The following is a 22,287-nucleotide window of genomic DNA, read 5'->3' on the forward strand; positions in this document are numbered from 1 at the left end:
GTGGCTCTACTAGAATATAGCCTTCCTACAATATGGGTTTCAGACCATAAGCTGCCTGTACTGTTGGAGAACAAAATGAAATGGGTTGGCACTCTCTCTCTCTTTAACCTTTAGGGCTGATTCTGACATAACTTTAAATTTGATTTCACCAGGACAAACACTTGTGTGGGAGCCCAAGACTAATTTAGCTCAAGTCTTTCTACTCCTAAGACCTGTGCCTTCCGAGAAAGCCTTTGCCTGTGGGTTTCATGCGTTTTTTTTTTTTTCTGTATTTAAAATAGGCAGTCTCTGGAGAAGAACACTCTGAAAAATGAAGGGTTACATTAACATTCACAATATGTGCAAAAGATGGATCATATTCAAGAATGAGATCCTGCCATTTGTGACAACATGGATGGTATTACGCTAAGTGAAACAGGTCATACAGAGAAAGACAAACACTGTAGGATTTCACTTCTATGCAGAATCTAAAAAACAAAACAGGGCACAGGGGTGGCTCCATTGATTGAGCATCAGGCTTCGGCTCAGGTCATGATCTCATGGTTTGTGAGTTCGAGCCCCGCGTCGGGCTTACTGCTGTCAGTGTGGAGGCTGCTTCAGATCCTCTGTCTCCTGTCTCTCTGCCCCTTCCCCACTGCTGCTCTCTCAAAAATAAATAAATCTTTAAAAAGATTTTTTCAAAAAAACCCAAGCGAATAAACAAACAAACAAACACAAAGCAGAAACAGACCCATAAACACAGAGAATAAATGGGTGATTGCAAGAAGGGAGGGGGTGGGGGGATGGGCAAAGTAGGTAAGGTGTGGGAGGTATGGGCTCCAGCTATGGAATGAATAAATCACTAGGATGAAAGGTACAGCATAGGGAATACAGTCAATGATATTTAAAATAGTGTTGTTTGGTGTCAGATGGTTAAAAAAAGGGTCATATTCAGAATATTGCAAGGCTGCAAATTCACAGAAGATGGACGTGGCATGCCCCACTCAGTGTCACATGCTACTTGGTTCTATTCCTGGTTTTGTTACCAACTCGTGGTGTTAAACCTTAGGGGATCTACTTAACCTCTCTATCAGTTACCTGATCAGTGAAAAGAAGATGGTATTACAGTTGTTGGCCGCATCCTTGCTGGAAAGACCTGCAGTTAGTTCATGCTGGTACATTCTTGGTGGGTTAATCCGCGTCTCCAGCTGCCCTGTCTCAGGAAGCCTAACAAATATGAAAGTTTAAGAAATTGACACATTATTGACTCTTTCAGACCTGGCATCCTGTTACCTCTGAGTTCTGGTTTTCTCTTCTGTTGTTGATTTATAACCAATGAATCTGCCATAACAACTTTATATTATATATCATGTCTTACAGCATATATATATAGTCTATATAATAATAAATTCTAGTTATATACCATGTGTGGATGCACAGCATTTATTGCAAAATTATAATACAGATTTTATACAGGGTATGGTTGAATCAATTTATTGTTAACGATTTGGCAATACCAGTACTATTTGGTGACAAGAGAATTAAGTCAATGCCACATTACCCAAGCAAACTCTTCTTGACTTCTTTTTTTTTTTTTTTAAAGCTTTTATTTTAAAGTAATCTCTATACCCCATGTGGGGCTCGAACTCACAACCCTGATATCAAGAGTTGCATGCTTCATCGACTGAGCCAACCAAGTACTCTGGCTTCTTTTAATCCTAAACTGATTTGTACAATGTAATAAGCTTAACAAATTATTCTCAGAAAAGATGAACAAATCTAACTTTATCCTAAATTCAGTAAAAAAAATCTTGAATCATCATTCTAACAATTTTGACTTCACCTTGACCAAAGAGTTTGGGGCTAAATGTTTTACCCACCAGAAAGATTTCGAAGGGTTTCTGTGGGGAAAGAGAACCACACAGAAAATGTTGCCAAATAAATCACTTCCCCACCTCTTCTCAAGCTGCAATTTCACAGAGATCCCTCAACCTGAGTGTTAGAACTTGGCCTAGGGAAACAGGGCTGGCAGGGGATATTAGAAGACTGTGGGCAGTGGGCACCTGGGTGGCTAAGTGGGTTAAGCGTCTAACTTCCGCTCAGGTTATGATCTCACACTTCATGAGTTCGAGCCCCTGTTCAGAGCCTGGAGCTTGCTTCACATTGTGTATTTCCCTTTCTCTCTCTGCTTGAACTCTCTCTCTCAAAAATAAATAAATACAGATTAAAAACAAACAAACCAAAAAAAGAAGACCATGGGCAAGTGGGTTGCACCATGTGCACACAGTGCTTAGAGCACAGTCGTGAAAGGCAAAGAGAGGAAAAGGTTGTGAGGCCAACTGTCCTAAAGCTGTCAAGGGAAGCTCCAGAAAGTTTGGGAATTAGAGAATTCTACTCCCTTACATGGTAAGCACACGAGTAGCCGACAACTTCCAACTGCAGTTACCCATCACCAGATGATATTTGCCTGAGTCAACTCAGTACATTGAAAAAGGAAGTGTGCACCTTATCAGAGCACATGCAAATTTTGGGGGTGCAGGCAATCTGTTGTACATGGGCTGAGACATAACCGCCTTTCTCGAAAACAGAGGGGTCTTTTGGCTCTTCTGGCTTTCCCACCATATGTTGTGGGTGTCCTTTTGATGATCCACTCTCCTGATGGGAGCAGATAAATCAGAATGTAAGCAAACCAGTTATTCGATTCTGTATTAGCAAAAGAACCCAAGTCATTCAAGGTTAGCCTAAAATAGAATACCCCTGTAATGTGATCAGCATGGAAAAAAGCATGGCTCAGAGAGGGGAGGACGGAATACATAAGATACCCCTGGCTGGCAACACTGCCCAGACTTCCAGGAACAAGCAGGCAGCAGGCTCAGAAATGCCACCGATATCTGGCAAGCCAACTCTCCCCCGAAGCCCCAGAGGTTCTGGGCTTCTCTATGGCCTTTTGTGTCACTAAAAACTGACTTTCATAATAGCACAAGTCTCTGAAGAGAAATTGAATATAATCCCTTAATTAATATGGGGACATGAATCTAGAGAATGTGAAGTCAGTGAAGGATTGGCATCAAGGGGAAAGAACAGGGCTCAAGGTCAGTCTGGGCTTTGTCTGTTAGGCTGCTTCGGTTGTATTTTATTCTTTTGTTGATCATTGGTGATTGTGAATGGTCTATCATGTATTCTGATATTCTGGTTTTGCTTGTTTGTTTGCTTGTTAATGTCTTATTTGTCTTTTATCCCCTATATTCCTAATAATGGATGTTAAAGATGACAAGTCTATATATAACAAGTCTGTGTCAAAGACAGGGCCCTCATTTTTGAAAGAATGTTTAATCAACCCAAACTGGATTTGCTCACTGATTTTTATGTATGTATCCCTACAGCTATAAAAATGCTTTTACTTTACAAAAACAAACTAGGGCTCCCGGCTGGCTCAGCTGGTAGAGAACAGAACATGAGTTTGAGCTCTTTGCTGGGTGTAGAGATTAAAAAAATAAGATAAAATACAAATAAGAAAATTTAAAAAATCTTTAAAAAAATAAATAAAACCAAACTTGAATAGCCTAACTTTGTTATTGCAAATCTGAAATCCTTGAACACTTCAATCTCCATCATCCCATTAAAACTATTTTTTCCTTTATATTTTAATTCTATATTTTTAAGACTTTCCATGACATTGTTATTTTTGTTTTGTATGTTGAATGTTTATTTTTACTTACATTGCTCTTCTTTCCTCAGCAGCCTCTGAGTTTTGACATTTGTTTTTCTCACCCTTTGACACTGTCAAAATCACAGCTCAGTCCTATAGCTGTTACTTTCAAATCAATGAATGACCTAGAGGCAAAAATAGTTCTGAGCACCATGCTTACCTTTCTAGATTATTGCCTTACTTTAGATTTTGGCTCAGTAATTCTTTACTGTTGTTAACTCATCGATGATTTAAATATATATTTATATATCAACCTATTTTAAATTGTATGCAATACAAGAGTTAGCTTGAGTTATCTGGCCACACCTATCAGAAGCAAAGTCACATAATTTTTTAGCATAGAACTTTTGTGAGGGAATCTCACTGCACAGCTCTATCCATATATAGATAGAGCTATAACTCCTGGTCTATATGTCCCATTTCTCCCAAATTTTCCTACTTCTAAATTCCCTGCAAACTGCCTTATGAGCTCTCAAGCATTCCACATGGCCCATTTCTGATTTGTTTGTAGGAATAGTGGAGGTGACAAATAATGTTTTTCTTTTTAAAAAAATTTTTTTAATGTTTATTTATTTTTGAGAGACAGAGAGACAGAGCATGAGCAGGGGGACGGGCAGAGAGAGAGGGAGACACAGAACGTGAAGCAGGCTCCAGGCTCTGAGCTGTCAGCACACAGCCCGACGCGGGGCTTAAACTCTCAAACTAAATCATGACCTGAGCCGAAGTTGGCCGCTTAACCAACTCAGCCACCCAGGCACCCCCAAACAGATAATGTTTTTCAACCACTTGAATGTTATGTCTTCTAGAAGAATGTCTGTCTTCTAGAAGAATATAGTGTCTTTGATGAAGCCTGGCAAAATAAGTGTGGACCCAGTGCAGAGACAAAAATATAGGTACATGATAACAGCACACATGGCTTATCTCAGTCTCTGATCTCATCTCTTCTGGCAGCCGGTTGGAGGAACTTAGGTTAGCTCACAAACACAGCTACCAGGTAGTAGGTACTATGGCTCTTCAACCCCACCCTCACTGTGTTTCCTGGGCTTTAATCTGCACCAAGGCCTTTGATGCTTTGAAACTACTTCTGCTGACTTTGTTGCTGTTGCCATTGTTACCATAGCTGCCTTTAAGATCAAGTGATACCTGGACCAGATTATGCTTAGGGAGATTTCCTTCCTGCCCCAACCTGGCGAAGACACAACAATCTTTGAGGTTGTGGCCGGATCCATGCCCCTGCTGAAGAAACGATGTATGAGTTAAGGTTGCCAATGAAGCAATTGGAAACTTTCCTTCCCCCACCATTGTCTCATACTCTATTACATTGATTCAAAAGAAGTTCACAAATGAAAATCACAATGAGACACTGTGTTCAAACTACCAGCCTGGCAAGATCAAGACGTCTGATAAAATGTGTCAGAAAGGTGCTACGGAAACAGACATTGCAGGTGGAATATAAATTGATATGATCTTTTAGGAGAATAATTTGGTCATATCAATCACAATTTACAATGCCCATGCCATTTGATTGTACATATTTATCCCTAGTTTATTCTTTAACACTTGAAAAATGGCATGTGTGCAAGGATAGGCAATGCAGCAGTGTTTCTAAGTCAAAGATTGGAAACAATGGCATAGCAGATACTGTGTGGCCTTTCCATATTCCCTTGGCTAACCTGAGTTCACTGGCAGCCAGGATGGAAAGTTCTGTGTACTCTAACAAAATGTCCCACCTCAAGCCACCTTCAATGCCCTCAAGAGCAACCCTTAATCATTGAGAATGAAAGATAGTGCATGTCTCAGTCTGCACTGGGCTGTCATAACAAAATACCACAGAGTACGTGGCTTAAAAAACAGACACTTAGGGACAGGAAAGTCTATTTAAAAATAAACCAAAAAATTTTTCAAAAAAACAAAAAAAAAGTTTTCTCATAGTTTCAAACACTGGAAGTTCAAGGTCAAGGTTCTGGCCAGCTTAGTTTCTGGTAAGGGCTCTCTTTCTGACTTGCTGATGGCTGCCTTCATCCTATGCCCTCACATGGCCTTTCCTCAGCAAGTGTACATAAAGGGAGAGAGAGAGAAAGACAGAGACAGAGCAGGTAAGCAGGCTCTGGTATCTCTTCTTAGAAGGATACTAAGCCTATCAGACCAGGGCAACACCTCTATGTCTTCATTTAACCTTAATTATTTCCATACAGTCTCAAATCCAAATATAGCCACTCACAGGACTAGGGCTTCAATATGTGAATTGGGGGGGATATGGACGTTTAGTCCACAGCAATGCATAAAACTCCCAGCTCCCTCAGAGAGCTGTTTTTAAGGCATGTTCTACCCAGTTCCTTAGGAGGTTCCCAGTAGAAGCAAACCCAGTGTGCCTTAAGTTATGATTTGCTTATTAATTTACTGTTTCATGGCTTTTCTGTCTCTGCTTTCTTTTTTTTTTTAAATTTCTATTGTTTTATTTATTTCTGAGACAGAGAGAGACAGCATGAGCAGGGGAGGGTCAGAGAGAGAGACAGGGAGACACAGACACAGACACAGGCTCTGAGATAGCAGTCTGCACAGAGCTCAATGTGGGGCTCGAAACCCACAAACTGTGAGATCATGACCTGAGCCAAAGTCAGACGCTTAACCGACTGAGCCACCCAGGCACCTCTCTCTCTCTCTGTTTTCACTGAGCTTCCTGGAGTTAACACCCTGCACCCAAGACCTTGTAACCAGGCAGAGAACCTGTTCCACACTGAGGTTCAGCTGCTTGCTGCTCAAAATCACCGCTTGACAGACAAGTGACAGTGGGAAAGGGAAAGTTGTTTTATTCATGAACCTGGGAAGGAAGACCACCTTTCCTGTCCAGTGGGAGCTGGACGTTTTTACAGGGGAAGGAGCAGGGAAAGGCGGGCGGAGGGGTTAAGTGCAGGAGAAGCAGGTGCCTGGGTGTTAGTTGTATGTCGACATGACCCTGAACAGACTTGCTGGCTTCCGTGACAGCTGTTTTCAAATGCAGTCAGGCCTTATCTTCTGGGAAAGTTTGATCGTTCACTCCTCAAGGCCAGTGGTCTGCAAATGTCAAAATAAGGGAATTACAGACCAAGGGACTTAGGTCTGCAAGCAACGGGTGCACAAACTTGAAGCAAGCTCACCTGTAAGACTGGCTGCAGTGCTGTTACAGTCTCAGGGTCTGCTTTCGGGAAAATGCAGATTGAGAGAATGAATGTTTCAGATAACCAGTGATTTGAACCTAAGGCTACACCCATAGGTATTCAGGGCTGCAGGTCATCCTGACTTCCGAGTTCTGGGACAGCCGGTTGCTCTTTCAGTTTCTGGCTGTGCCAGTTCATACGGCAGACTGGAGTGGAGACATTCTGGAAATAAGTCTATCCTGGAGAGGAAGTGAGGCAGGGATTAGGACAGACTGAGCTGCAAGAATCAGAAAGAGGTTCTGGAAGAGGAAACACTATATCCACCCAGCACAGCAGAGACAACAGGCAGTTGCATTTTCCCTGGAACCGGGAGTGTTCCCATAAAGAAGTTGAACCCTATTACTAAGAAGCCTCTAAAACCAGGCGGAGTTTGAAATGTCAGAATATGCTCTCCCTGGCAGATTGCTGTTGGAAAGCTAGTGTTAGAGAGTTGCAACCAAAGGAGTTCTGATTTTTATCATCATTGACTAATTGTGCCTGTTATAAAACTTTTAATAACATTTTTTAAATGTTTATTTTTGAGACACATACATGCGGGCACGCACACACACACACACACACACACACACACACACAGAGTGCTAGCGGAGGAGGGGCAGAGAGAGAGGGAGACACAGAAAGCAGGTTCCAGTCTCTGAGCTGTCAACACAGAGCCCTACGCAGAGCTCGAACTCACAAACCTGAGCTGAAGTCGGATGCTTAACTGACTGAGCCACCCAGGCGCCCAGTTCTGAAATTTTATATAAATGAAATAACTCGGTGTGTCGCCATTTTGTGTCTGGTTTCTTTTTCTCAGTATGATGCTTGTAAGATTCATCCGTGTTGTTACATGGATACCAACCATATATTAAGTGCCTACTGAAAGCAGAGTTGACTGCAAAGACTAACCTCGAAAATTTTGTTCCTTTCACTTCTCATAACAAGGAAAAGAAATATAGGTAATCCAAATAGGACATGCCATATAAGGAAATATTATGATTTTCCACATGTTTTAATATTATCAGAAATTCAGATTTCTATGGGAAATCCGTGCAATCACAGCTCCTCAAATTCTTCACCACTTGATCTGATCTCTCACTCAGGGGGAGAGAGAATTCCTATACCATTCACTCCACAAAGACTTTTAAAACATTTGTTTCTAGAGGCATCTGGGTGGCTCTGTCAGTTAAGCATCCAACTCTTGATCTGGGGCTCAGGTGATGATCTCATGGTTCGTGAGATTGAGCCCCACCCTGGGGCAGATGATCTGCTCACGAATGGGCAGAGGATCTGCTCACAGTGCAGAGCCTGCTTGGGATTCTCTCTCTCCCCCGCCCTCTACCCCCTCCCCCATAAATAAATTAACTTAAAAAAAATCAAGAAGTAAAGAAAGACATTTTAAACGTGATGTAAGATTCAAATAGAAAAATAACTGGTGTGATTACTAGAATTGAACACTTTCACATACAGAAAAAGATGCCACATATAGCTTGAAAGACACACGAGACTTAGGAAATATATTGTTGGTGTATATGATAGAAGGTATTTAAGTGTGTAGAGAGTTCATAAAAATCAGTAAGAAAACATTTACAGAAAAATTTAGAAAACATGGTGTCTGAAAAACAATGGATTAGAGGGATTTAAAAGCTTGATAATGGCTACAATGAGGCAGATTCTAGGGACATAGATATCCTTATATGCTTCTGGTAGTGGGATTCATTCAGTAGATCCTTTTGAGATGACTATCTGAAATGATNAGGATCTGCTCACAGTGCAGAGCCTGCTTGGGATTCTCTCTCTTTCACTCTGCCCTTCCCCCCCCCCCCCCCCCCCCCCCCCCAGCTCATGCTCTCACTCTCCTTCTCTCTCTCTTAAAGTAAATAAAAAACATTTAATATGTTAGAAAAATTTTTGTTTCTTTATATGTTGCCTTTAAGTTTCAATTTCTCAGATTCTTCTCACCCCTTATAAGCGTGAATGACTGTCCATATTTATATTATCACCTTTTAAATGGTGTGTGTATATGTATGTGGCCCCCTGGGATGAGAGGCAGTTTAGTATTACTTGGTTAAATCTGCTATCGGCTTCTACTCTGTCAATCAACCTTGCCATTTAGTCATAAAATGAAGTCATGCCTTCAGTCATAAAGAAATTTCATGAAAATTAAAAACCTCTGTACAGCAAAAGAAACTATAAACAAAATGAAAAGATGGGCCACCTGGGTGGCTCAGTTGGTTGAGCATCTGACTCTTAACCTCAGCTCAGGTCTTGATTTCAGGGTCGTGAGTTCAAACCCCACACTGGGCTCCACACTGAGCTCCTCACTGGATGTGAAGCCTATTTAAATGTACACAGACACACATACACCATGCAAAGGCACACACACACAACCTACTGAATGGGAGAAAATATTTGCAAATCATATATCTGATAAGGTGTTATTATCTAAAATATATGAAGAACTCAGTAACAAAAAACCAATGTGATTAACGAATGGGCAGAGGATCTGAATAGACATTTTTCTGAAGAAAACATACAAATTGCCAGTAGGTATATGAAAAGGAAGCCAGAGGAAACATGAAAATCTAGATCTTTAATACTATATTTAAGTCGAGGAAAGGCCTAAACATGATTTCACTATTATAAAAGTGCTTCTGCTTTGCAGGAGACATCCTAATTTTTTAAAATGTTTATTTATTTTTGAGAGAGAGAGAGACAGAGTGCAATCAGGGGAGGGTCAGAGAGAGAGAGAGAGAGACAGAATTGGAAGCAGGCTCCAGGCTCTGAGCTGTCCAACTCTCAAACTGTGAGATCATGACCTGAGCCGAAGTCAGACACTCAACCGACTAAGCCACCCAGGCGCCCCCAGGAGACATCCTAATTTAAACACACATTCATACATTGTGTATATTTATATTTACACACACACACACACACACACACACACATACACACACACACACACACAATCATGGTGTATATTTTAAGGTGGCCTTTAGAATTCAATGATCAGACTCGATTCCTATCTGCCACTTTCTCTTTGGGCAAGTTCCTCACCTTCTTTGCCTCTGTTTTCTTATCTGTAAAATGGGAGAACAGCCACTTGTCTTTCAGAGTTGTTGGATTAAAAGAAACAATTACTTTTAAGGTTCTTTGGGCAGATGGCACTTTCCAAAGCTCGCTGAACAGTCCCCAGTGGGACCTCAGCACTGTCTCATCAAGAGGTGCAGTCCAGTTACCTTCCCTGTGAATGGGGTGCTGCTGGTGGTTTATGGCAGCTTCAACCAATGGTACACAACAGAAGTGATGCTGTTTGACTTCTTTTTCCTCCCAAGTTTATTTATTTATTTTGAGAGAGAGAGCACATGCAAACAGGGGTGGGGCAGAGAGAAGAGGAGAGAGAGAATCCCAGCAAGCTCCATGCCATCAGCACAGAGCCTGACATGGGGCTTGAACCTTGTGATCATGACCTGAGCTAAAACCAAGAGTTGGACGTTTATCCAACTGAGCCACCCAGGCTCCTTTCCTGTTTGACTTCTGAGGCTGGTTCATAAAAGGCTATGCAGTTTCTGCCTTGTCCATTGGAAAAACCACTCTTGGAGGCTTGGGCTGCCATGTAAGAATTCTGACAATGCCAAGGCCACCATGGGTAGCACATAACAAGGCCACATGTGAGCCCTTTGGTTGGCGATCCCAGTCTTTGAGTAAGCCTGGCCCAGAGGTCACAGGTGAGTGAATGGAATACCAGATCATTCCACACCCAGCTGTCCAGTCACACTCCCTGCTGAGACTCCAGACATCAGAGACAACAGACAAATTACTCCCATTCTACCTGAAATCCTGACCCATGGTACCTGCAAACAGAATACAATTATTGTTTTAAACTGCTAAAATTGGAGATGCTTTTTTTGATGCAGCAATAGTAATTGCTGAAGCAAAATAAGACACATAGCTATAGAAGTTCTTTTCTTGTTTCCTTTCTCAGATAAACTTAAATAGCATAGTAAGATACCAGAGAAAGCGTCTGATTGTGTTGGGAATCTATAAGGACAACAGATTGGAAAGTAACTGTAGCAAGTGTCACATCATATATATGCCACAGAGAGAGGAAGAGGCTCACGAGCTAGATAGACAGTCATTCCTGGCAAAGCTGCAACACATTTCATGCCAGCAGGCAGATGGCCAGAATTCAGAGCTGGACAGCTGACCCAGGAAAGCATGGGTCATTCAGGGTCAATATGTCACAATTCATCAGGGAGCTGATCCCTGGCGCTTGCCAGCCTTAGTACCATGATGCATTTGGGTAAAGGGAAAAACTTCGTTTTGGTTGATCCTGGGATATAAAGTGTTGAGATGCAATGATGGGTGGTGAGGAAAGGGAGGAGGATGGACTGTGGGATTCACAGCTGAAAAGCACCATGGATGATTCATTATCCAAAAGAGCATGGTGTACTCAGCTTGCTTGGGGTGGCTGTTGGTGTCCAAGATGATCAAAACCGAGGGGTGAGACCAGGGACATGTCTTTGTAGTTGGTAAGTCTTCCTTAAAGACATGCGTATGGCTATCTTGCAACAACCAGTGAATTCCTCAGTAGGAAACTGATGTCACATGCAAATAGGGTAATTGAGAGTTTCATAGACTATTTAAAAAGATGTGGACAGGTTAAGGGAAACCAAAATGGATGGTGCAGTGCAGTGAGACTAGCAAGAGTGAGAAGCCACTCACACCCACAGGCCTGAAGGATCAACAGGCAGACACAGTTACAGTTAAAGAGTGGCAGCCTCCTGGGAGAAGCTCTGGTTTCCAGCAGAAGAATGCAATCACAGCAGCCAGCACAGAAGAATCTAGGACAGGAAGTTCTCCAGCCTGACTCTCCCTCTGCCATCACCTTGCTTGGCTAAATCCAAAGGGAAATCAGAAGGAAGAGGCCCATTGAAGCAGCTTGCAAGGACTTCTAGCAGCTTTTTAGGGCATAGGACATAAAGGAAAAAGGCAGAGATTGGACTCAGAGGGGCAAATGTAAGATACTCAGTATATCATGTGGTCAACATATCCAATTCTGGATAACACTCCTAGGCTGGAACAGCAGGACAGTGAGGACCCCTGGAGGAGGTGGCTGCTAAGGGCTATGCAGGAGCTTCCAGTCCTGACTATGATCCACTCCCTCCTCTCCCCTTGCTGCTCTCCCCACTCCTCCGGCCTAATCCCATGGAACCATGTTATTAGATGGAAAACAGGGGTAATCAACTGGGATCATGCAGAAAAGATGGGGACATCTATGACCCAGTAGACTCCCAGTAGATTGGCTATGACAACATAATCAGTTTCACCTCCTAGCCATTCATTCAGGGTCTCTTAAACTTGCATTGTAGGATATTTACCAGCGTCCCTGGCCTCTACACTCAAAATGCCAGTAGCAGAAATCTGTCCAGTTGTCATAACCAAAAGTGTCTTCAGACCTTTCTAATCATCCCCTAGGGGCAAAACCACCTTTGGGGTAGGAATCACTGCATTCATCTGTCCAAGAAATATTTCAGGAGCGTTTATCATGGTGCAGACTTCATGCTTCTCCTCTTAGAGCATGGAGACAGTGTGCTGGTGGGATGTGGTCCTTGCTTCCTCAAACTTTGTAGTCTAGTGAGGGAGCAACATTAAACGTGCAGTTACACATATAACTCACTTTTGGGGGAAAGTTATATTTAATAGAAAATCTGAATGATCTTTTTAGGCAAGTACCAATTTTAGAATAAAATCCATATCTCACGGCTGTAGGGAGAATTATTTTTATTGACCTTTAACTTTTTTTAAAGTTTAGTTTTTCTTATACCTTGAATCTCCAAATGTCACACACCTTGAAGCTGAAATTTAAATAACATCTGTTAAAATACCAAAGTTATTGTGGTAGGCTAAAATGACTGCAGTTTTTTAAAAATCTTTTTTTTTTAAGATTTTATTTTTAAGCAGTCTTTACACCCAATTTGGGGCTTGAACTTAGAAACTTGAGATCAAGGGTCACATGTTCCACTGACTACGTCTACCAGGCGCCCCTCCTTCCCACTCTTATCATCAAGAAATAAGAGTCAATTTCCTCTCCTGGAAACTGGAATGACTTTGTGCCTGGCCTGGTACAGATAGGCCAATAGAATGCAGTGGCAGTGATGGAATGTGGCTTCCAAGCCTAAGTCACAAGGAAATTTAATCTCTGAGAACATGCTCAAGAAGCCCTGGGCCACCATGTAAGTAGTCCAACTATCCTGCTGGAAAGAGAGAAACTGTGGCCAAGCTGTGGACAGTGTGGAGATAAAGGCCAGGTAGAAATGCCTGAGATGTCACTTGTGTAAATTAGGAGTCATTTTGGTTGTTCCAACTAATGGAAACTTTAATCTTCAGATGACTCTGCCCCAATCACCAACTGACTAGCCAACTTCACTAGTCCCCAAATGAAGCCAGCAGAAGAACCACCCAGTTGATCCCAGTCAACCAACAAATCCATGAGAGATGACAAAATCGTTCTTTTCAGCTCCTAACTTGGACGTGGTTTGTTAATACAGCAGTAGTCAAGACAATCCTTAAAGTGCTACCCAACCTATGCATGGAAGTAATCATCAAGGGATGCTTGGCTGGCTCTGTTGGTAAAGCATGCAACTCTTGATCTAAGGGTTGTGAATTCAAGACCCACATTGGTCATAAAGCCTATTTTTTAAAAAAAGAAATAATCATCGATCTATTTATTGCATAAATAATAGTTGTATGTGCAAAAGAATAGAATATATCAATTAGGATTCTTTTGGAAGTTAGTAATAGAAACCCAACTTTAACTGCTTAGGGAGAAGGTGGAAAGCTTTGGCTCATGAAACTCAGGGAAGAGTTAACTCATCCAACTGTGGGAGTATCAGGAATGCTTAAGTATTTAAATGTCACCCAGGAATTTTCTCTCCATCCCTCATTTCCACTTCTTTATGTAAGCTTTATTCCTACCCACTGAAGACTAGCATTGTCTATCTACTAGGAAACACAGCTACGAACAAATCCCCAGTTTCACATCTTACAAATTCTACTATTGGAGAGAGAGTACTTTTTTCATATATGCTGTTTAAAAAATCCCAGGGAAGAAATCCAATTGGCCATATTTAGATCAGTCACCATTTTTGAGCCCATCAACTGTGGCTGAGTGAAGAAAGGGGAGGAAGAAGGGAGAACCGTCTAAGAAAAAAGCAGGTTCCCACATAACCACATGGGTATGTAAGGATGGGTGTCAGTTAACTTGCATTATATCATAAACTACCTCCAATTAGCAATCATTTTAGTTGCTCACAATTTTGCTGGTCAAATTGGCATTTTGTTTGCCTGGGCCTGTTAAACTAGGGCTGGGTGGTCTAGGACGGCCTCACTCAGTTGTCTGGTGGTTGGTGAGTCTGCTTGATTTGGGGGTGGAGGAGTTGGGAGAGGTAGTTTGCTCTCATGTCTGGCACTTAGTCTGAGATCAGCTGAGGTGAGAGGATGAACTAGCCAAATGTCATTCATCATCTAGCAGGCTAATCAAGGCTAATAATGGCATAAGAGGCCTCAGTACCAAGTTAAACCCCAATGCAATGTCTTTTTCAAGCCTCTGTTTGCATTCCATTTGCTAATGTCTTTTTTTATCTTAAATAAATGTTTATTTATTTTGAGGGAGAGAGAGACTGTGGGGAAGGGGGAGAGGGAGAGAGGATAGAGGATCCGAAGCAGGCCCCATGTTGATAGCAGTGAGTCCGATGTTGGGCTCAAACTCATGAACTGTGAAATCATGACCTGATAGAGATCATGACCTGAGCTAAAGCTTAACTGACTGAACCACCCAGGAACCCCTCATTTGCTAGCGTCTTAATGGACAAAGCAAGTTATATAGCCAAGACCAGATTCAAGTCACCCAAAAACTTGAGGAAAACTTAACTCCATCTTTCCCAGTTTGTTTTTTTTAAGATTTTATTTTTAAGTGATCTCTACACCCAAAGTGGGACTTGAACTTATGACTCTGAGATCAAGAGTCACATGCTCTACAGGGGCGCCTGGGTGGCTTAGTCGGTTAGGCGTCCGACTTTCGCTTAGGTCATGATCTCGCGGATCGTGGGTTCGAGCCCCGCATCGGGCTCTGTGCTGACAGCCAGCTCAGAGCCTGGAGCCTGTTTCAGAGTCTGTGTCTCCATCTCTCTCTGACCCTCCCCTGTTCACGCTGTGTATCTCTCTCTCTCCTAGAAATAAATAAAAATTAAAAAAAAAAAAAAAAAAAAAAAAAAGAGTCACATGCTCTACCGACTGAACCAGCCAGAGGTACCCCCTCCAACCCTACATCTCTTGATGAACGAAATGGCAATATATTGTGACTTTTTCTTCCCCAAATCTATGACACTGTGCATGCGTGTGTGTGTGTGTGTTTGTGTGTGTGTGTGTGTGTGAAGGTGGAGATTTTCAAAGAAAGTGTTGTAAACAAGGCAATTCATGTTGACAATATAAATGAACTGAATTTACCTTATGATTACCTTGAACCTCCCACTTGACCTTAGCAATAAATGCATAACCACAAAGACGGTGATATGTGAACTTATAAATAGAGATATGATGGAATGATATAAGTGATCAAAGAAGCCTTTAGTTTGCCTCAGATGTTTGTGAGAAGTTAGCCATTTCCTGCCCTCTGCATATTTCTGGTATGACCATTGTCCCAGGTTTTGTTTCAGAAGCCTTGGCAGCCTCTGAAAACAGACTGTGTCACTGGGAAATGTTGTGCAAACCAGATCCTGCTGTCTGCTAGTCATAAACATGTTCTTTCCAAGAATGGACTCTCCAAAACAATATGCTCTAATGCTCTTTGGGTCAAAATTAACTATAAAAGTGTAGAAGTCTTGCTTCTGACTGCCAATTAGTGGATAGGTGAGTCTAGAACCAAGACTAACGCATCAGCCGTTTGGCCTTTTAGAATTTTTGTTGTGGAATTTTGGTTTCTTCTTTTTAAATAAAGAGGAGTACAAACTTTCACTAGTATCATTGTGTAGTGGCTAAGAACATGGACTCTGGAGCCAGAATTCAGAGTTCAAATCCTGACTTTCCCACTCACTACGACCTTGGGCAATTTACTTAGCCAATATATGCCTCAGTTTCCTTTTCTTTAATATGAGGTGTAATCCTAATAATTGTTACAAGGACTAAATGGGTGAATAATTCTGAAGCAGGGAATGAATGTTCCCTGCTTGGAACAGAACCAATATGACACAATCTGAAACATTCTTAGAGATGTCAGTGTGTTATGAAGATGATTATTCATGTCCCGAGTCATAAAAAGGCCTCACCTTTTTTTTTTTTGTGGAATAACAGCAGCAGCAGCTCAGGGAGTGGAGGGCAGTCAAAGAGTACTCAGACAATTTACAAATTGCATTTGTGGTGTAAGGCTCAGGTAAAGAGGCGGTCAGTGTGAATACTGAGGTTTAGAGAATGTCAGAGGACTTCAATCATCCATGCTTTCTTAGCCTCCTCATTCCATAAGCTGTGTTTTTAAGTGAAGTCAAATGTTAACAAACTGTTATGAAAATCACAGTCTATATCCTCAATCCATACATGCAAGCCAGCCTTGGCATTCTTGAGCTATCCATCAAAAAGCAGCAACTTTCAAAAGAACAGCTGATGTGAAAAAGAATAAGAGCCTGATGTAATTATTCAAGAGGCATTAAATAAGCTAATTCTCTACTTCCCATTTTTAAAGAGAGTTTCAAAGAACACAAGAGAAGTTTAAATGACTGTACAGAGTAGTAAGCAAATTCCTTGATGTCAACATTGGAATACATTGGCTTTTATTTTTAGGTTGATTAAAACATATGTATGCCCCACCTCAAATGCCCATTTCCACCATCATTTCATCTTATCATCCCTCCTGTCCACAGAGCCAACGCAAATATTTGCTGAATGAAATGATAAATAGCTTCCTCCATATAGCTGATCTCACAAAACACTTAGGAAACAATTACTCTCTGAACTCTGAGTGTATAGATATTTTTGAAAGGTGGGCAGATATTTGAGGGGGATTTAACCTAGTAACATAGATCCAAAGAAGGCTACATCTGAATAGATTTAGGATTACTAATATTCTAAGAATGTGGAACCACAAAGAACTGAAAAATAGGATTTTTTTTTTCCTGATTGGGGATCATTTGCAATCTCACTTTCAACCTTTGTCATCTGGTTCTTGCCTTCTCCCCTCAATCCCATGCCACCTCTGCCCCTTAAGGAAATGGGTTTCCTTTCCGCGTTGTTGCCTTACTGACTACATTTTACAAAAATTAATTTTAAGAAAAAGATTCAGTCTATCCTCTTCAATGAGATGTGTTTCCGGCTTCTATGAGGTTTCATGAAATCTCTAGAGCACTGAGCTCTGCCCACATGAATAATTTGGAAAAGATGAATTGTGTTGGAAGAAGGAAAGGCTAGTTCTGGATTAGATTAATGGGATTGAGACATTTGTTATTCTTAAGAAACAAGCCGGAGGAAATAAAATGGTAAGATTCAGGAATTTTGTTAAGGTTATAGTGTTTGCTGGCAAGAATGCCTGTGTCCTTTGACATTTATATTTATCCAAATATTCCAGTTACTCTTACTGCGACATAGACTGCATCAAGCTTAACGTAAAACAACTATCATTTTACTATGATTCTGGATCCCACGGGTGAGGAATTAAGAGAGGGCACAGTGAAGACATCTTGTTTCTGCTCCTTGACATCTGAGGCCTCATTTGGGAAACCTCAAACAGCAGGAAGTGACTTGAGAGCTTGAGGCTGACATTGTCTGAAGGTCTGTTGACTTATAAGTCTGGCGGTCTTTACTGGCTGCTGGCTGGGAGCTTAGCTGAGTTGTTGGCGGGAGCACCAGCACATGGCTTCTCCATGTCACTGCTTGAGCTTCCTCATCGCAAGGTGGCTGGGTTCTAGGAGCGAGCATCCCAAGATGACATGGGCGAAGCTGTCCTATCTTTTATGATCCAGACTTGGAAGTCACACAGAGTGTCAATTCCACCATAGTCTCAAGTCCACCCAGATTAAAACGGAGGGAATATGGCTACATTTTCCCATGTCAGTTTTACTGACTGCCAGTTAAGAAGAGAGAGAATGGAGATATTGTGGCCATATTTGGAGAATACAAGGTGCCACACTGGGCCTAAAATATATTTTAACTTTTCTCATATGGTAGTGTGGAGAATGAAGTTCTCTTTGGCCCTTGAATCTAATTTGAACAAAAGTAATCGTATCCTTTTCTCTGTAAACTGGTGAGGATGGAAAATAACACAAACCAAGATAGTGAAAGTGGGAATAATTGATAATCACGAGTCCTCCTTGAAACCCAAGAATATACTAAAACTAAACAAAGAGGGTTAGGGTGAGTGAAAGAAGATGGTTGATCAAATTAACAGCAGCCTTGGGGAGAAGCTGGGGGGAAAAAAAAACCTTGGTAAAGCCAAGTATCAATGAAGCAAGAAGTCTCTCTGGGGAATCAATCCCAAACTAACAAATGAATCTTTGGGTTTAATGTGGTGCTTATGCCTAACATCCTTTTTTCCCTCCCAGAACCAAATTTGGTGTTTAGAAGGCTCAATGCAACCACTCTTTGCAGGTAGCCCAAAGAGGTCTCTTTGCCCCCATTTCCCCTTCATCTTTTTCGTCTCCTACTTTCTCTGGCACCCAACATTATTCCAAGTTCAATCTCAACTCCAAAAAGGCATGTACTTCTGGTAAATTTCTGGGAGAGAGCACTCTTTCACTCCACTGCATTTCTGTATTATAAATTTCTGCTCGGGGGGGGGGGGGTGCCTAGGTGGCTCATTTGGTTAAGGGACCCTTGAATTTGGCTCAGGTCATGATCTCCCAGTTCTCCTGAGATCAAGTCCACATCAGCTCTGTGCTGACAGCAAGGAGCATACTTGGGATTTTCTTCTCTTTCTGTCCCTCCCCTCCCTTCTCTCTCTCAAAATAAATAAACTTAAAAAAAATTTTTTTAAGGTTTTTTCTGGTAGACTTGAGATTTTTTCTCTCTCTGTCCCTCCCCTCCCCCCTCTCTCTCTCAAAATAAATAAACTTAAAAAAATTTTTAAAGTATTTTTCTGGTAGACTTGAGATTCTCCCTTAAATACTAGATTTCTACCATCACCTGAAAATGTGTAGTGATAAAAGTTTTCCTTCTTAATTAGTTTGGGACATTTATAAAAATGCAGTATGAAGGGAATGACCCTAATAGCAATGTGGCAGGCAGAATTATGGCCCCTCAAAGATATCTATGTCCTTATCCCTGAGACCTCTGAGTATGTTACCTTACATGGCAAAAGGGTCTTTGCAGAGGTGATTAAGTGAAAGATCTAGAGATGGTGAGATTATCCTGGATTATCTGGTTGGGACCAATGTAATCACAAGTGTCCTTATAAGAGTGAGGTAGGAGGGTCAGAATCCAAGAAGGAGATATGATGATGGATGAAGAGGTGGGAGAAAGAGAGAGAAAGTTGAAGATGCTAAGCTTCTGGAAGATGCGGGAAGGGACCACAAACCAAGGAATGCAGGCAGCCTTTTGAAGTTAAAAGAGGCAAGAAAACAGATTCTTCCCTAGAGGCTCCAGAAGAAATCCATTCCTGTTGATCCATTTTGGACTTCTGAAAATCAAACTGTAACATAATAAACGTGTTTTGTTTTAAACCGCTAAGCAGTAGGTAAGTAATACAGACAGACAACTTATTTTTCTTGTATCATTTGTCTCAGAAACAACAGGAAGCTTTTGGTGAAAGCTGCTCGGGGAAGAAATGTTTCTTCAAATCTTCATGGACTGAGTTTGAATCAGTATGAAAGGTGTTCGAATGAAGTCTTGGAGAGTAACTTCCAGAAGCTACACAGGAAGATATGGAGAATAATAAAATCTGATATTACTGTTCTTTTTTATTTTACTTTTTTTGATATGAAGAAATATTTTTTAAATAGTTTATTATCAAGTTGGTTTCCATATAACACCGAGTGCTCATCCCAACAAGTGCCCTCCTCCATGCCCATCACCCCCTTCCCCTCCCCCTCCCCCATCAGTCCTCAGTTTGTTCTCAGCATTCAAGAGTCTCTCACGGTTTTCCTCCCTCCCTCTCCCCAACTATTTTCCCCCCTTCTTCTCCCCCATGGTCCTCCATTAAGTTCCTCTTAATTCTCCTATACATGCAAACATATGGTATCTGTCCTTCTCTGCCTGACTTATTTCGTTCAGCATAGCACCCACAAGTTCCATCCATGTTGCTACACGTGGCCAGAATTCATTCTTTCTCATTGCCATGTAGTATTCCATTATATAGATAAACCACATCTTCTTGATCCATTCATCAGTTGTTGGACACTTGGGCTCTTTCCATGTTTTGGCTATTGTTGAGAGTGCTGCTATGAACATTGGGGTCCATGTGCTCCTATGCATCAGCACTCCTGTATCCCTTGAGTAATTCCTAGCAGTGCTATTGTTGGGTCATAGAGGAGTTCTATTGTTAGTTTTTTGAGGAACTTCCACACTGCTCTCCAGAGGGGCCGCGCCAGTTTACATTCCCACCAGCAGTGTAGGAGGGTGCCCGTTTCTCCACATCCTTGCCAGCATCTAGAGGCCTCTGATTTGCTCATTTTAGCCACTCTGACCGGCTTGAGGTGGTATCTCTGTGTGGTTTTGATTTGTATTTCCCTGATGAGGAGGGATGCTGAGTATCGTTTCATGTGTCTGTATGCCATCTGGATGTCCTCTTTGGAGAAATGTCTGTTCATATCGTCTTCTGTTCATATTTCTTCACTGGATTATTTGTTTTTCAGGTGTGGAGTTTGGTGAGCTCCTTATAGATTTTGGATACTAGCCCTTTATCTGACATGTCATTTGCAACTATCTTTTCCCATTCTGTTGGTTGCCTATTAGTTTAATGGATTGTTTCCTTTACTGTTCTTTTTTTAATGTTTATTTATTTTGAGAAAGAGCATAAGTGGGGGAGGGGCAGAGAGTGGGAGGGAGAGACTCCCAAACAGGCTCCATACTCAGTGTGGAGCCCGAAGTGGGGTTCAATCTCATGAACCTCAAGATCATGACCTAAGCCCATAGTGACCTGAGCCAACATCAAGAGTCAGATGCTTAACTGACTGAGCCATCCAGGCATCCCTGATATCACTGTTATAAAAACAATTTTCCTCTTGCTTAGGACACAACTATTCACATGGAGTATAACATAAATATATTTGACAAATGTATTTAATATATAGTATTTAAACATATTGTATTTAACTGATTAAGTTACAACAAACCTGGATCATATTTATGTAAATGGAAATATGCTTAAAATTTGTCTAGAAAATTATTGACACTTCTGACCCCAGGTTGCATGAAACAGTGATAAATGCCAAGGGTCAATAGACTATTCAAGTCTCATGAGTAATGTTATGAAATTAGACATGGCTAAATGCTACAAATATCTATGATTAAAGAATGGAATAGTTTATGTTTTTCATATCTGTGTTAGGGTATATAAAGAACATGATTCTTTTTTTAATTTTTTTAATGTTTATTTTTGAGAGAGAGAGAGAGAGAGACAGAGTGGGAGAGAGGCAGAAAGAAGGAGACACAGAATCCGAAGCAGGCTCCAGGCTCTGAGCTGTCAGCACAGAGCCCACATGGGGCTCAAACTCACAGACCTGTGAGATCATGACCTCAGCCAAAGTTGGATGCGTAACCGACAGCCACCCAGGCAACCCTCTTTTTTTTTTTTTAATTTTTAATGTTTATTTATTTTTGAGAGAGAGAGATATAAAGTGAGTGGGGGAGGGTCAGAGAGAGAGGAAGACACAGAATCTAAAGCAGGCTCCAGAATCTGAGCTATCAGCACAGAGCCAAGGTGAGGCTAGAACTCACAAACCTCGAAATCATGACCTGAGCTGAAGTTGGATGTTTAACCGACTGAGCCACCCAGGCACCCTAAATAACACAATTCTCTTGAGAGAATTGTCTGAATCATGTCTTCATCTGCCCCTTCAAATTTAGTTGGTGCCCTTCTTCTTCTTTTTTTTTAAATATTTTTATTTATTTCTAGGAGACAGAGAGAGAGACAGCGTGAGCAGGGGAGGGTCAGAGAGAGAGGGAGACACAGACTCCGAAACAGGCTCCAGGCTCTGAGCTGGCAGTCAGCACAGAGCCCGACGCAGGGCTCGAACCCACGAACCACGAGATCATGACCTAAGTGAAAGTCGGACGCTTAACTGACTAAGCCACCCAGGTGCCCCTAGTTGGTGCCCTTCTTAACCCTGCTCTGTGCCCTGGAAGGCTGGGCTAACATGGGCAAATTCAATAGGCTGCCTGGCTTTCCTGTCCTTTGGCTTGAGACTTTGGCAGAAGTCCTCAGCAGATCAAAAGGGAGTA

The 22,287-nt window shown here is 41.6% G+C and overlaps 1 long non-coding RNA gene across 1 annotated transcript in view; it reads left to right on the forward strand.

Annotated features, from left to right (window-relative positions):
- The window catches only part of LOC120226340, a 55,583-nt gene extending 35,814 nt beyond the window's left edge, over positions 1-19,769 (forward strand). The window contains exon 3 of the long non-coding RNA XR_005526999.1: positions 19,632-19,769. This is a non-coding gene — a long non-coding RNA (uncharacterized LOC120226340). The remainder of the gene's footprint in view (positions 1-19,631) is intronic.
- Positions 19,770-22,287: the final 2,518 nt, after the last annotated feature.

Source organism: Hyaena hyaena, unplaced genomic scaffold (genome assembly GCF_003009895.1).
Source record: "Hyaena hyaena isolate Hyena2069 unplaced genomic scaffold, ASM300989v1 scaffold_16, whole genome shotgun sequence".
Taxonomy (NCBI): domain Eukaryota; kingdom Metazoa; phylum Chordata; class Mammalia; order Carnivora; family Hyaenidae; genus Hyaena; species Hyaena hyaena.